The sequence below is a fragment of the Thalassophryne amazonica genome, chromosome 7 (assembly GCF_902500255.1).
Source record: "Thalassophryne amazonica chromosome 7, fThaAma1.1, whole genome shotgun sequence".
Classification (NCBI taxonomy): domain Eukaryota; kingdom Metazoa; phylum Chordata; class Actinopteri; order Batrachoidiformes; family Batrachoididae; genus Thalassophryne; species Thalassophryne amazonica.
In genome coordinates, this window is record NC_047109.1 from 88043721 (window position 1) to 88059878 (window position 16158).

The window sequence follows — 16158 nt, forward strand, 5'->3', positions numbered from 1 at the left end:
TTAAACAGTGTCTATAATTTCCATCCATCCATTTATTTTCTTCCACTTTATCCGGAGTCGGGTCGCGGGGGCAGCAGCTCAAGCAAAGCCGCCCAGACCTCCCGATCCACACACACCTCCCCCAGCTCCTCCGGGGGAACCCCAAGGCGTTCCCAAGCCAGCTGAGAGACATAGTCCCTCCAGCGTGTCCTGGGTCTTCCCCCGGGGCCTCCTCCCAATGGGACATGCCCGGAACACCTCTCCAGCGAGGCGTCCAGGGGGCATCCGGAAAAGATGCCCGAGCCACCTCAACTGACTCCTTTCGACGTGGAGGAGCAGCGGCTCGACTCACGTCTTTATTCGTATCTGTGTGCAGGTAAAAGGGTCACTGTACCGCTGTTGAGGGGTTTAAAGTCTTCTTGAGGACACTCGGGAATCAAATGTGCCATTCCGTTAGCTGGTGGGAAAACCGCTTCACCAACTGAGCTGTTGTTCCTACAGTTAAACATTTGCCAATAAACTAGTGTAAATTCAGATCTGACCCAAAACTCTCTTTTCTGATTTGTAACCCAAATGTTTCAACAGATTTTGTGAAAAAGCAGGGAGGATTTAGTTTATGACTAATCATGCTTATGAGCCAAAAACAAAAAACCTGACATGAGCAGAAGCATAATAACCTTGCTGATGAAAGTAAGGCGATGGTGAAATGATTCAGGATTCACCTTCCTTTGTACGAGCGTGTTTTGCATTCTGTGAGCGCTCTGCTGCTTTGCATGTCAGCTGCCAGCTTCAAACAATGCACTCTTTGTTTGTTATAGGCCAACAGCTTTTTCATTCCACTTAAAAGGTGAATACAATGAGCTGTTTCTGAATGTGCAAAGGCAGAGTTAATCTTTGTTCACGCTTTTCATACATGATCATAGCAGTGTGACCTTTGAAATGACCTTTCTTGGATCTCTCACAGCTACATTATGCATGAAGTTTAAGTTATTTTGGTGGATTTGGAGTGATACTTTAAAAAAAAAATCATTTTAGATTTTACTTTGTGCTGCAGTCAAATCCATAAGTATTTGGGCAGTGATACATTTTTATTTTTCAAGAGGTGTAATTAAGCCATGAGGTATTATAGCCATTTTTATACACTCCTGTTTCCTATAAGTAACTGGGTAAACTAAATATAAGGATAATTTTTCATTGGAATCATGAGCAGTGAAGTGGCCAAGTACTTTCCAAACAGGAGATCTCAGTTCAAGGTCACCAGTGCCCATTCTCCGTGTAATGTGGGGTTGTGTCTGGTAGGGCATCCAGTGTAAAACTTGTGCTGAAAGCAACATGCAGATCCTTATTTGTTCCACTGTGGACCCCCAGCAAAAAGGGAGAAGCTGAAAGAACATACATTTGGTTTTCTTCAGATAAATCGGTGCATGAATGCATGAACATTTTCAAGTCACTGAATATGTAAGTAGTAAGTCCCTTCGGCTGCTCCCTTGTTTGCACTCGGGGTCGCCACAGCAAATCCAAGGTGGATCTGCATGTTGAATTGGCACAGGTTTTACACCGGATGCCCTTCCTGACGCAACTCCACATTACATGGAGAAATGTGGCAGGGGTGGGATTTGATTGAAGAAACAGCACAGTAGATTTTTTATCTATTGAATCACCATTTACATGTCCAGCTTTATGGTGGAGTGGAACAGAAAGATTTCATTAAAAAGAAGGGAAATTTAAAGGTCCAGTTTGGCGAAAGGCGCATGACAGACTTGGTCCTGGATTTGATAGTTTTTCTTGAGGAAATTCCTCTGTTCCACCATGAAGCTCTGACTGCTGAAGCAACAGACAAAAGTTTCATGATGCAGTTTTCCCATCACAGCTGGGGAAGCCTGTACTTACGTCAGATTTGTCATGGGCGTCTTGGTGGCTTCCCTCACTAGTCATCTTGCATGGGCACACAGTTTTTGAGAAGTGCCTGCTCCAGAAAGGTTTACCTATACAGTACCACACTGTTTGCATTTCTAAGAGATTGATATAAATGAAGTCCAACACATTCAGAGTTGGAAACATTCCTGACAAAGGAAACTGGCTATACAAGTAGTACAAGTAGCTATACTGGTTTAGCTAGTTTGTTCAGTTACTTATGTGCTCTGAAAAATACAGGGACTGTGTATAAATGTGGTTGTAATTCCTCAGTGGTTAATGTGATGCTTTTATTAAATCGGAATTAAAAATAAAAGTCTACACTACAAGCATGCCTTTTTGGTTTAATTTCAGCTTCACTGTGGTGTTGTACAGAAGCAATATTACAGTATTTGCCACTGTCCAAATACTCATGGACCTGGCTGTACTATTCCTGAGCAAACAACATGTGTCCCAGTTGTGACCCATGTCTTCCACACTCCTTTAGTCCACGATAGCAATGACTCCACCCAGATAGCTCTCGCTCCCGGGTCTCATCTTGGCCATCTGTAGCATACACGGGTCAGTGTTGGTGACTGCAAATGTCATAATGGGAAAATCTGAACCAAACACAATAAGCTGGTTTTGAGTGACTTTTGACTGTGTCTCTGCTAGATTCTGCCCCTAAAAATTGGTCCGCCCTGCCTCCACTGTGCATGAGTCATTTCGGACCACAGCAACTTTCTGAGACAGTCTCTTCACCCAAAGCAATAAAATGGATTAATGGGATTATTAACCATCAGATAAAGGTAAAACCTCTTAAATCATTCTAATGTCAGTTTTAAGCAGAAACTAGGCTGTTTTAAGCAGAAATGAGGCAATACTTGGTGACGCTTTAATATGACCGACGCACAGTGAACACATCAGCTAGCAGCTTGCCTGGCTGCTGCGCTCTGATCGATTCCTTCGTCTTTTATGATGAAATAATATTGAATTTTTGTGAAAATGATTGTTGTACAAAAGCTTCACATATCTGTGGCTGAGACAGATGATGACTGGAGTGCAGTTTTAAACAGAAACAAGGTGATAATCAGTGGACCACAGCTGATGATGCATGTGCAGTGAAGGCAGGGTGGACCGATTTTTAGGGGGGACCTGTTCGGTCTGCAACATTGGAACTGAACCATATTTACCGGATGCACCATAGCAACAACTATAAAAAATGTGAATCCTGTCTTTATGCTGTAATCACAACCTTCAATTACTAACTTTTTATGAACTGCAAAGTTGTCACTGAGCTTTTATGTGGGTTGAAACTTTGAGGAAGCTTTGCTTTTGCTCTAATCCGATCAAGGATCACAAAGTGAAAGGGAGAGCAACGGGAATGGGAACAGTAAATAAAACCATAATTGCTCTGTCTGGAGGCCTTTTTTCTTTTGACTGTAGTCTGTCCAAAAGCAGGCAGCTGTTAAAGTGCCATCAAATTTTAGAAGGAAGAAGTCAATGGGCTTATTGTTGACAGCTTTTATCACTGTTTCCAGCAGTTTGAAAATGTCAGAAAACTGAATAAAACAAGCAGTGTGATGTTTATCGACTCAGCCATTGTTCAGATACAACCGGTAGAATATCAAGTCATGTGCCAGAGGTGATCCACAGAGGGAGGGAATGAAGTTATAGGCATGTTGAGAGGAAAACTGAACACAGCTGTCCACAAAAGCATGCAAACACGCTGTGATTTATCGAAACCAAGTTTTGAATACCTTTATTACTTTTCGATTGACACCTAACATTGGCATAAGAAGGATTTCAAAATTTGAAGGGTCAGCTTTGGCCTCAAGTTAGGTCAAGGATCATGCACCTGTGCCACGCATTGCTGTGACCACAACATCATAGAATCACCAAGGGTTTTGGATGGCATTATTCTGGCAGACAACTGCTCCAAGCCAAGTTCCCAAAAGTAGACACTGGTCTGTCCGTTACAGCGAGATGAAACATGGGCGTCCCTTTGGCATTCTCCAGTAGAGGCACCTGCTGAACCATGCCCAGAGAAACATGACACAAACCAGAAATGCTGTAGTTGATGTTCCCACGCAGGGCTCCTCGTCTGAGCCTCCCAGGTGACTGTTCATTTGACACAGAGTCATTCTACTGGTACCCAAGGATCCTCTAAAGAGACCTAGTACCAGAGACATCATGTTGTCTCCTTAGATCACTGGATAGATTAACTTTGGTCTTTTCATGTCCCCCCTCCCCCACAAAAAAAGAAAGTGATGCAAAACTTGAAATGTATAAAGAAACAGTTCGGTTTTAAGTGTGATTTGCATTTCAAAAAGGTCACTTTTTATGACCCTAGGCATATTAAAATATTGCACGCTTTCAAGCCTTTGAATTCTCTATTCACATTTGACAATTATGTTGTATAAAAGACATCCAGTGTTTTATTATTATTTTTTAATTTTTTTTTAATTGCTAAAGGACAGTGACATGGGTATCAATAGGGCACATGCGGTAGAGCTTTAAAATAACTCTAACCATGGTTTTCCAAATGTAAAAATTGCATAGTGTAGTTATGAACCATTTCTTTCATTTTATAGTATTTGCAGCATGTATTGCTGGTGATCTAATTAAACCTTTACAGGGACTTTGTACAGTGCATCCAGAAAGTATTCACAACGCTTCACTTTTTCCACATTTTGTTACGTTACAACCTTAGGCCCCAATAATAAAAAAAAAAACAAACCAACCAAAAACATTACTTCATCATCCTTGACATCAGAAAAAAGTGGCGAGGGAGGGCAGATATTTTTTTAGTTATTTATGTTTTTCTTAGAAACAAACATATGTCATTTCAAACCATAAAAATGACACATACAGCACCTGCTGATGTGAAGGTTCTTGCACCAGCTGTACCGCCGTCAATGAAATTCACCAAAATATAAATAAATAAATAAATGGATGCGGGCTGATTTTGGCATGTGGGTGGGGATGATAAACCAATGTTTTTTTTTTATGAGGTCTTATTCCAAAATGGGTGAAATTCATGTTTTCTGTCAAACTTCTACACACAATACCCCATAATGACAATGTAAAAAAAAAAAAGATTTTGAAAATTTATTAAAAATAAAAAGTCACATGTACAAGGTCTATTAGAAAAGAAACCGACAGTTTTATTAAAAAAAAAAAACTATATGGATTTGAATCACGTGTGATTACATCAGCCAAGCTTGAACCCTCGTGCGCATGCGTGAGTTTTTTCACGTCTATCGGTGACGTCATTCACCTGTGAGCACGCCTTGTGGAAGGAGTGGTCCAGCCCCCTCGTCGGATTTTCATTGTCTGAGAAGTTGCTGAGAGACTGGCACTGTGCTTGATCAAATTTTTTTCAAGAACTGTGAGGCACATCCGAGTGGAGACCATTCGAGAAATTCAGCTGGTTTTCGGTGTAAATTTTAATGGCTGATGAGAGATTTTGGATTGTTTCTATCGCTGTAAGGACTTCCCACAGAACGGGATGTTGCACAGCGCTCCGAGGCGACGTCGTCATCCTGTTTCAAGCTGAAAACCTCCAAATTTAAGCCTCTGTTGACCCAGGACATCATGAGAGAACAGAGAACTTTCAGAAGAGGTCGGAATCAGCAGTTTATCTGGACATTCCACTGTTAAAGGAGATTTTTTTAATGAAAGACGTGCGGATGGATTGGCGTGTCGGCTCGCAGCCGGCGCAGTGCGCCGGCCACAGGAAAAACACCTCCGTGTTGATAACCATTTGTAAAATCCAGGCAGTTTTTGGTGGCTTTCAGTTGAGTGAGTATCTGAGAAATTGTTTAACAGCAGGGCATGTTCCAACTTGTCCTTAAGGCTTACAACGGAGGTGTTTTTCCTGTGGCGGGTGCGCCGCGCCGGCTGCGAGCCGATGCGCCAATCCGTCCGCACGTCTTTCATTAAAAAAATCTCCTTTAACAGTGGAATGTCCGGATAAACTGCTGATTCCGACCTCTTCTGAAAGTTCTCTGTTCTCTCACGACGTCCTGGGTCAACAGAGGCTTAAATTTAGAGGTTTTCAGCTTGAAACAGGATGACGACGTCGCCTCGGAGCGCTGCGCAACGTCCCGCTCCGTGGGAAGTCCTTAAGGCGATAGAAACAATCCAGAATCTCTCATCAGCCGTTAAAATTTTCACCAAAAACCAGCTTAATTTCTCGAATGTTGTCCACTCGGATGTGCCTCACAGTTTTTGAAAAAATTTTGATCAAGCACAGCTCCAGTCTCTCAGCAACTTCTCAGACAAAGGAATTCCGACGAGGGGGCTGGACCACTCCTTCCACAAGGCGTGCTCACAGGCAAATGACGTCACCGACAGGTGTGAAAAACTCTCGCATGCCCACAAGGGTTCAAGCTTGGCTGATGTAATCACACGTGATTCAAATCCATATGGTTTTTAAAAAAAATAATAAGGTCGGATACTTTTCTCACAGACCTCGTACATAAGTATTCATAGCCTTGGCCATGAAGTAGAGGGCTGCATTGGGATTGGGTCCAGTGGGACCCACTGCAAATCTTGTTCGAGTGTGTGGCTAAAAAAAACACTGCGGGATCTATAGCGACAGGATGCCTCGGTCACCAAAGGAGAATAGTATAATAATAATTATTATAATTATAGTAATTAATGGCTTTATTCCAGACTCAAGAGTACATCAATAAATTATATGTACATAGGTCCATATCTGGGCAGTTCCAAACTTATACAGAGAAGTTTGTATGTAACATCTGTAACCAGTGGGTCCTAATTGTTGAGTTATATTTTAAGCTGGTGTCAAGAACAGCACATATGTTCTGTGAATCCCACTCCAACCTTTCTACCATGGCCAAGACCAAAGAGCTGTTTAAGGACACCAGGGACAAAATTGTAGACCTGCATAAGGCTGGGATGGGCTACAGGACAACAGGCAAGCAGCTTGGTGAGAAGGCAGCAACTGTTGGCACAATTATTGGAAAATGGAAAAAACAAGATGACTGTCAGTCTTCCTTGGTCTGGGGCTTCATGCAAGATTTCACCTCGTGGGGATGAATCTGAGAAAGGTCAGGAATCAGAGTAGAAGTACATGGGAGGACCTGGGCAATAACCTGAAGAGAGCTGGGACCACAGTCGCAAAGATTAAATTAGTAACACACTATGCCGTCATGGTTTAAAATCATGCAGGGTACGCAAGGTCCCCCTGCTCAAGCCAGCACATGTCTAGGCCCGTTTGAAGTTCACCAGTGACCATGTGGATGAGCCACAGGAGACATGGGAGAAGGTCATGTGGTCAGATGAGACTAAAATAGAGCTTTTTGGTATCAACTTCACTTGCCGTGTTTGGAAGAAGAAGAAGGATGAGAACAATCCCAAGAACACTATCCCAACCATGAAGCATGGGGTGGAAACCTCATTTTTGTGGGTGCTTTTCTGCAAAGGGGACAGGACGACAGCACTGTATTGAAGGGAGGCTGGATGGAGTCATGTATCGTGAGATTTTGGCAAACAACCTCCTTCCCTCAATAAGAGCCTTGAAGATGGGTTATGGCTGGGTCTTCCAGCATGACAATGACCCCAAACACACAGCCAGGGCAACTTATAAGCATTTCTAAGTCCTAGAGTGGCCTAGCCAGTCTCCAGACCTGAACCCAATAGAAAACCTTTGGGGGGAGCTGAAACTCAGTGTTTCCCAGTGACAGTCCATAAACCTGAAAGATCTGGAGAAGATCTGTATGGAGGAGTGGACCAGAATCCCTGCTGCAGTGTGTGCAAACTTGGTCAAGAACTACAGAAAATGTCTGACCTCTGTAATTTTGAAACAAAGTTTCTGTACCAAATAGCAAGTTCTACGAGGTCTGTCAATAAAGTAACGGTCCTTTTTATTTTTTTCAAAAACTATATGGATTTCATTCATATGTTTTTACGTCAGACATGCTTGAACCCTCATGCGCATGCGTGAATTTTTCCACGCCTGTCGGAGATTTTGTCATGGAAAGCTGCGCGGAGGCTTTGCGCGTAAAGACCGATTCGCTGATGAAGCGAGAAAAAGGAACACCTCCGTTTTGGCGTGTCAGAGGACAAGTTGGGACATGTCTATCTCGGCTTTCAATGCTTACCAGTCCAGTAAGTATCAGTGAAATTGTGGAGAGCTGGACATGTCCAATCTTGTCCTCTGACACGCTGAAACGGAGGTGTTCCTTTGTCTCGCTTCATCAGCGAATCGGTCTTTACGCGCGAAGCCTCCGCGCGGCTTCCATGACAAAATCTCTTGTTAAAAGTGAAATCTGCCGGAAAATGGCTGATGTCCAGCTCTTGTGATAACCAGAGAAAGAGCACACGATGGTCTCGTATCCACAGAGCCATCCGTTTAGAAATGGTCCGGTGGCTTGTGCCGCGTCGTCGCAGCTCGGAGCGCGGCGTGCCGAGCGTCCTTAAAGGGGTACTTAAAGCTGTAGTAACAGACCTTATTCTCTGTGAAGCCCGTAAAATTTTCACCGAAAGCCAGATAAATTTTTCGAATGGTTTCCAGGTGCCAGTCTCTAACAGCTTCTGAAAAAATTCTGATGGAAAAAAGTCCTTTTCATTCCGCCATTTCCAGACAATGAAAATCCGACGAGGGGGCGGGACCACTCCTTCCCAAGGTGTGCTCACAGGCGAATGACATCACCGACAGGCATGGAAAAACTCACGCATGCGCACGAGGGTTCAAGCATGTCTGATGTAAAAACATATGAATGAAATCCATATAGTTTTTGAAAAAATAAAAAGGACTGTTACTTTATTGACAGACCTCGTATTGTATCAAATACTTATTTCATGCAGTAAAATGCAAATTAATTATTTAAAAATCATACAATGTGATTTTCTGGATTTTTGTCTTCTGTCTCACAGTTGAAGCGTACCTACGAAAAAGATTACAGACCTCTCCATTCTTTGTAAGTGGGAAGTTGAAAAATCAACAGTGGATCAAATACTTATTTTTTTTCCATTGTATGGCGCAGACATATGAAAGTTTCTGTCTTTTAAACTAAATGAAAACAATGAAATAGGAACGCTATCCCTGATCATTGCATCAAAAGACATACGGGCCAGGAAAAACAGCAAACAACCCCATGAATCTCTTTATTAATACCCTCAATGAAGTTTTTTTTTCTCTTGCAGGACAGGAGAAGACACAAAATCAGTGCATTTCTATGATTATGCGGACATAAATTCTCAGAGTTTCAAACAATCAGTCAATCAATATCTTGTCATTGTAAAAACAAAGTTCATACAGTGAAATGCAGTTTAGCATCCTCTCCTCTGTGGCAGCAAAGAAAGTAAACATATTCAAAATATAAATAAATAAGTACTTTTAAAAATATCTAATATAAAAAAGTGCATTTGCGTATACAGCTGAGATGAAAAGTGGCTTGTGCGAATTTTACAGAAATAGGTGTCTGATGGTTTATGAGCTGGGAGGTTGGATGGTGGATGGTAATGATGATGCTGATGGTTGGGTGTCACAGGGATTGGGAATTGGGCAGGTGACCAGGGTGAGTGGGGTCCCCTGAGATGGAAGAGGACCTCTTCTGGAGGCTGCTGATGTATGTCTCATTTAAGGGGGGTAGTGTGGTTCTGATGATCTTCTCGGCTGCTCTCACCACCCGCTGAAGGTTCTTCCTGTCCTCTGCAGTGCAGCTGTTAAACGACACTGGGCAGAAGTACGTCAGAAGGCTCTCCATAGTGGCTCGGTAGAAATTAATCAGCTGCCGTTGGGGGAGGTGAGCCTGTTTCAGTTTCCTGAGGAAGTAGAGCCTCTGTTGGGCCTTCCCCACCTGGCAGGAGATGTTGACAGCCCGGTGAGGTCAGCTAAGATGTGCACGCCAAGAAATTTGAAGCTCTGCACTCTCTCTACTTCCTCACCGTTAATGCAGATGGCATGGTGTTCTGTGTGTGTAGATCTCCTGAAGTCCAGAATCAGTTCCTTGGTCTTGCTGATGTTGAGATCCAGGTTATTATTGTGACACCACTGACTCAGAAGCTGGACCTCCTCCCTGTAGGCTGTGTCATTGTTATTTGTGATGAGCCCTACAACAGTTGTATCGTCAGCGAATTTGATGATGGTGTGCTTGGGGGTGCAGTCATGAGTGAAAAGGGAGTAGAGAAGACTGAGGACACATCCCTGTGGTGTTCCCGTGTTCAGGACGAGGATGGAGGATGTGCAGCCCCATCATGACGTGTTCAGGTCTGTTACTGAGAAAGTCCAAGATCCATGCACACAGTGAGCTGCTCAGGCCCAGGTTGATCAGTTGTTCAACCAGTTTAAAGGGTATAACTGTATTGAAGACAGAACTGAAGTCCACGAATAGCATCTTTACATATGGGTTCTTATGGTTCAGGTGAGTAAGGGCTGTGTGGAGAGTTGTGATCACAGCATCTTCTGTTGACCTGTTTGCTCTGTTAGCAAACTGGTGTTGGTCTAGGTCAGCAGGAATGATGGATCTAATGTGTGGGATAATGAGTTTCTCAAAACATTTCATGATTATAGGGGTTAGAGCAACCGGGCAGAAGTCAGTCAAGCAGCTCACTGTGTTTTTCTTGGGTATTGGGATGATGGTAGCTGTTTTGAGACAGGTGGGGATCATAGACTGTTCAAGTGAGAGGTTAAAGATGGGAGTGAAGACTTTTGCTAGTTGGTCTGCACAGTCCTTAAGGATTCTTCTAGAGACCCTATCTGGACCAGGAGCTTTCCTCACGTTGATTTGGCGCAGGGTTGTTCTGACCTGGTTCTGCTCCAGCTTGATGGGGCTGTCCTCTGCTGTCAACGCAGGTGGGGGGTGGGGGTGGGGTGGGGTTCTCCAGGGTCGCTGCTTTGTTGGTCAAAGCAAGCAAAGAAGTGGTTCAGTGTGTCTGGGTGGGCGCTGCCTGTGAAGGGTGTGGTTGCAGTGCTGTCTTTATAACCAGTGAGAGATTTTGGGACTGGACATACACATTGCAGGAACAGGCGGGAGTGTAACATTATGTAATGAGAAAGTGTGTGTGCCTTAAGAACAAGAGACCAAACCACGAGACCAGAACCTCGTTCACAAACATATACTCAACAAAAATATAAACGCAACACTTTTGGTTTTGCTCCCATTTTGTACGAGATGAACTCAAAGATCAATCAATCAATTTTTTTATATAGCGCCAAATCACAACAAACAGTTGCCCCAAGGCGCTTTATATTGCAAGGCAAGGCCATACAATAATTATGTAAAACCCCAACGGTCAAAACGACCCCCTGTGAGCAAGCACTTGGCTACAGTGGGAAGGAAAAACTCCCTTTTAACAGGAAGAAACCTCCAGCAGAACCAGGCTCAGGGAGGGGCAGTCTTCTGCTGGGACTGGTTGGGGCTGAGGGAGAGAACCAGGAAAAAGACATGCTGTGGAGGGGAGCAGAGATCGATCACTAATGATTAAATGCAGAGTGGTGCATACAGAGCAAAAAGAGAAGAAACAATGCATCATGGGAACCCCCCAGCAGTCTACGTCTATAGCAGCATAACTAAGGGATGGTTCAGGGTCACCTGATCCAGCCTTAACTATAAGCTTTAGCAAAAAGGAAAGTTTTAAGCCTAATCTTAAAAGTAGAGAGGGTGTCTGTCTCCCTGATCTGAATTGGGAGCTGGTTCCACAGGAGAGGAGCCTGAAAGCTGAAGGCTCTGCCTCCCATTCTACTCTTACAAACCCTAGGAACTACAAGTAAGCCTGCAGTCTGAGAGCGAAGTGCTCTATTGGGGTGATATGGTACTACGAGGTCCCTAAGATAAGATGGGACCTGATTATTCAAAACCTTATAAGTAAGAAGAAGAATTTTAAATTCTATTCTAGAATTAACAGGAAGCCAATGAAGAGAGGCCAATATGGGTGAGATATGCTCTCTCCTTCTAGTCCCCGTCAGTACTCTAGCTGCAGCATTTTGAATTAACTGAAGGCTTTTTAGGGAACTTTTAGGACAACCTGATAATAATGAATTACAATAGTCCAGCCTAGAGGAAATAAATGCATGAATTAGTTTTTCAGCATCACTCTGAGACAAGACCTTTCTGATTTTAGAGATATTGCGTAAATGCAAAAAAGCAGTCCTACATATTTGTTTAATATGCGCTTTGAATGACATATCCTTATCAAAAATGACTCCAAGATTTAGCACAGTATTACTAAAGGTCAGGGTAATGCCATCCAGAGTAAGGATCTGGTCAGACACCATGTTTCTAAGATTTGTGGGGCCAAGTACAATAACTTCAGTTTTATCTGAGTTTAAAAGCAGGAAATTAGAGGTCATCCATGTCTTTATGTCTGTAAGACAATCCTGCAGTTTAGCTAATTGGTGTGTGTCCTCTGGCTTCATGGATAGATAAAGCTGGGTATCATCTGCGTAACAATGAAAATTTAAGCAATACCGTCTAATAATACTGCCTAAGGGAAGCATGTATAAAGTGAATAAAATTGGTCCTAGCACAGAACCTTGTGGAACTCCATAATTAACTTTAGTCTGTGAAGAAGATTCCCCATTTACATGAACAAATTGTAATCTATTAGACAAATATGATTCAAACCACCGCAGCGCAGTGCCTTTAATACCTATGGCATGCTCTAATCTCTGTAATAAAATGTTATGGTCAACAGTATCAAAAGCAGAACTGAGGTCTAACAGAACAAGCACAGAGATGAGTCCACTGTCCGAGGCCATAAGAAGATCATTTGTAACCTTCACTAATGCTGTTTCTATAATATGATGAATTCTAAAACCTGACTGAAACTCTTCAAATAGACCATTCCTCTGCAGATGATCAGTTAGCTGTTTTACAACTACCCTTTCAAGAATTTTTGAGAGAAAAGGAAGGTTGGAGATTGGCCTATAATTAGCTAAGATAGCTGGGTCAAGTGATGGCTTTTTAAGTAATGGTTAAAGATCTAAAACTTTTTCCACATACACAATATCACCATTTCCCTCAAATATTGTTCACAAACCAGTCGAAATCTGTGATAGTGAGCACTTCTCCTTTGCTGAGATAATCCATCCCACCTCACAGGTGTGCCATACCAAGATGCTGATTAGACACCATGATTAGTGCACAGGTGTGCCTTAGACTGCCCACAATAAAAGGCCACTCTGAAAGGTGCAGTTTTGTTTTATTGGGGGGGGGATACCAGTCAGTATCTGGTGTGACCACCATATGCCTCATGCAGTGCAACACATCTCCTTCGCATCATCCGTGAAGAGAACACCTCTCCAACGTGCCAAACGCCAGCGAATGTGAGCATTTGCCCACTCAAGTCGGTTACGACGACGAACTGGAGTCAGGTCGAGACCCCGATGAGGACCACGAGCATGCAGATGAGCTTCCCTGAGATGGTTTCTGACAGTTTGTGCAGAAATTCTTTGGTTATGCAAACCGATTGTTTCAGCAGCTGTCCGAGTGGCTGGTCTGAGACGATCTTGGAGGTGAACATGCTGGATGTGGAGGTCCTGGGCTGGTGTGGTTACACGTGGTCTGCGGTGTGAGGCTGGTTGGATGTACTGCCAAATTCTCTGAAACGCCTTTGGAGATGGCTTATGGTAGAGAAATGAACATTCAATACATTAGCAACAGCTCTGGTTGACATTCCTGCTGTCAGCATGCCAATTGCACGCTCCCTCAAATCTTGCGACATCTGTGGCATTGTGCTGTGTGATAAAACTGCACCTTTCAGAGTGGCCTTTTATTGTGGACAGTCTAAGGCACACCTGTGCACTAATCATGGTGTCTAATCAGCTTCTTGATATGGCACACCTGTGACGTGGGATGGATTATCTCAGCAAAGGAGAAGTGCTCACTATCACAGATTTAGACTGGTTTGTGAACAATATTTGAGGGAAATGGTGATATTGTGTATGTGGAAAAAGTTTTAGATCTTTGAGTTCATCTCATACAAAATGGGAGCAAAACCAAAAGTGTTGCGTTTATATTTTTGTTGAGTATAGTTACTGCTCAGCCTTTTGAACTGGTCTCTGTTGACTGTTTACACTTCAAGAAACCTGGTGTGGTTATCAACAAATGTAAGGGTGGTTATGAGTATGTACTTGTTATTGTTGACCATTTAAGGTGTTTTACCCAGGCTTATGCCACCATGAACAAGTTTAGTAAAACAGTGGCAGACAAAATCTGTCATGACGATGTCTTAAAGTTTGGATTCCCCCAAAGACTTCACCATGATCAAGGTGGTGAATACGAGAACCAGCTTTTTTCCCAACTGAAAGAGAACTGTGGGGTTGCAGGCTCAAGAACCTCTATTTCACCTACAAGGAAATGGGCAAGTTGAGCAGTTTAACCGGACTTTGATCTAGATGTTGAAAACACTTCCTGAGAAATAGAAGAGTAACTGGAAAGACTCACTAAACAAAATGATCTATAATGCTGCTAAAGGTGAAGTGACAGGGTTTTCTCCTTTTTACTTACTTTATAGACGGTCACCACGGTTGCCGTTGGACATGTTGTTCAGTTTATCCCCAAACACAGATCAGGGTGACGGTAACCATCAAAGCTACGTGCAGAAGTGGAGACAGGGTATAAATGATGCTTATGAGATCACACGAGAGAATACAAGGAAAGCTGCTGTTAGGAATAAGAGACTATATGACAGTAAGTTGAGGTATTCTACCCTGTTGCCCAGTGATTGTGTTTTAGTCAGGAACTTGACTCCACTTGGGGGTCCAGGAAAACTGAGAAACCAGCAAGGACATTCCTGTTTATGAACTGAAACCTGAGAGGAGCAAGGGCAAATCCAGAACTTTACATCGTAATCTTCTACTGCCATGTGATCATTTGCCCATAGAGACGTCTTTGCAGCCTCAGTCAAAGAAAAGGACCATTACAAGATCAGCTGAGATATCAGAGATCCTCTCAGAAGAGGACAACGATGATGCGGATGAATATTAATCAGTGCCACGCCACCTGAGCACTTGTCTGATTCACCACAGCCTGAGAGGACCACAGAACCAGCCCATCAGGACAACCAACCTGAAGAGAGACCCAGTCTGAAGTTGCAGAAGCTGACCAGCCACCAGAGGACGACATTGGTCAGGTAGAGGACATTCCTTCACCTCATCCGCCTACTTCTCCTACCTACAGCGATCCTGATGAAGTGAATCAGAGATCCAGATGTGAATCGAGGAAACCAAAAGTATTCACTTGTGATACACTGGGTACACCAGCTTGTTACAATGTACAGACTTTCCCTTAATATCCAGAACAGACCATGTCACAGGTATACAGTGTTCATCCTTATTATTTTCAAGAGTTTTATGGACAATGTTGACATATTGGTGATTTTTTTTTTTTTTTATCTGAAGTTGAGTAAATGAGGTCACATTAGACTCACACTGAAAAACTGAATGTGAGATATTTCATTAAGACTGTATTTACAGAGACAAAAGAGGAATGACTGTCAATAACAAATGTGGACCTTGTTTGTGTTTATGACAATATACATAGGACAAATTTTATTTATTTTATTTATTTATTTTTATTTTAATGCACATTTGAGACTGAGTTCCTACTCAAACAGAATGTCTGAAAAGAGTTCCAGTTTGTAAAGCTTTTGAATAAGATTGACTATGCACTTGAATTTGGCACGATGACAGTGGTATTTGCCAACGCTGTGTGTGTTAAGGTCCTGATGTTGGGGACAACATCTATTTTGAGTGGCAGTATGTGTTTCATACACAAGTTAAAATGCACAGGTTAAAAAGGGTGATAGTAGAATTTCTATACAGTTACTCGTACGCACGAGACTTAAAAATGATTCATATTTCATAATTGTTATTTTTGTCATAATTGTTCCATTTAAAAACATTGTTAATACAGTACAAAAAGTATAAACACTATGTACACTACGAGGTCTATCAATAAAATAACGGTCCTTTTTATTTTATTTTTTTAAACTATATGGATTTGATTCATATGTTTTTACGTCAGACAAGCTTGAACCCTCGTGCGCATGCGTGAGTTTTTCCACGCCTGTCGGTGACGTCATTCGCCTGTGAGCACGCCTGGTGGAAGGAGTGGTCCCGCCCCCTCGTCGGATTTTCATTGCCTGGAAATGGCGGAATGATTTGGACTTTTTTTCCATCAGAATTTTTTCAGAAGCTGTTAGAGACTGGCACCTGGAAACCATTTGAAAAATTTATCTGGCTTTCGGTGAAAATTTTACGGGCTTCACAGAGAATAAGGACTGTTACTATAGCTTTAAGGACGGCTTTAA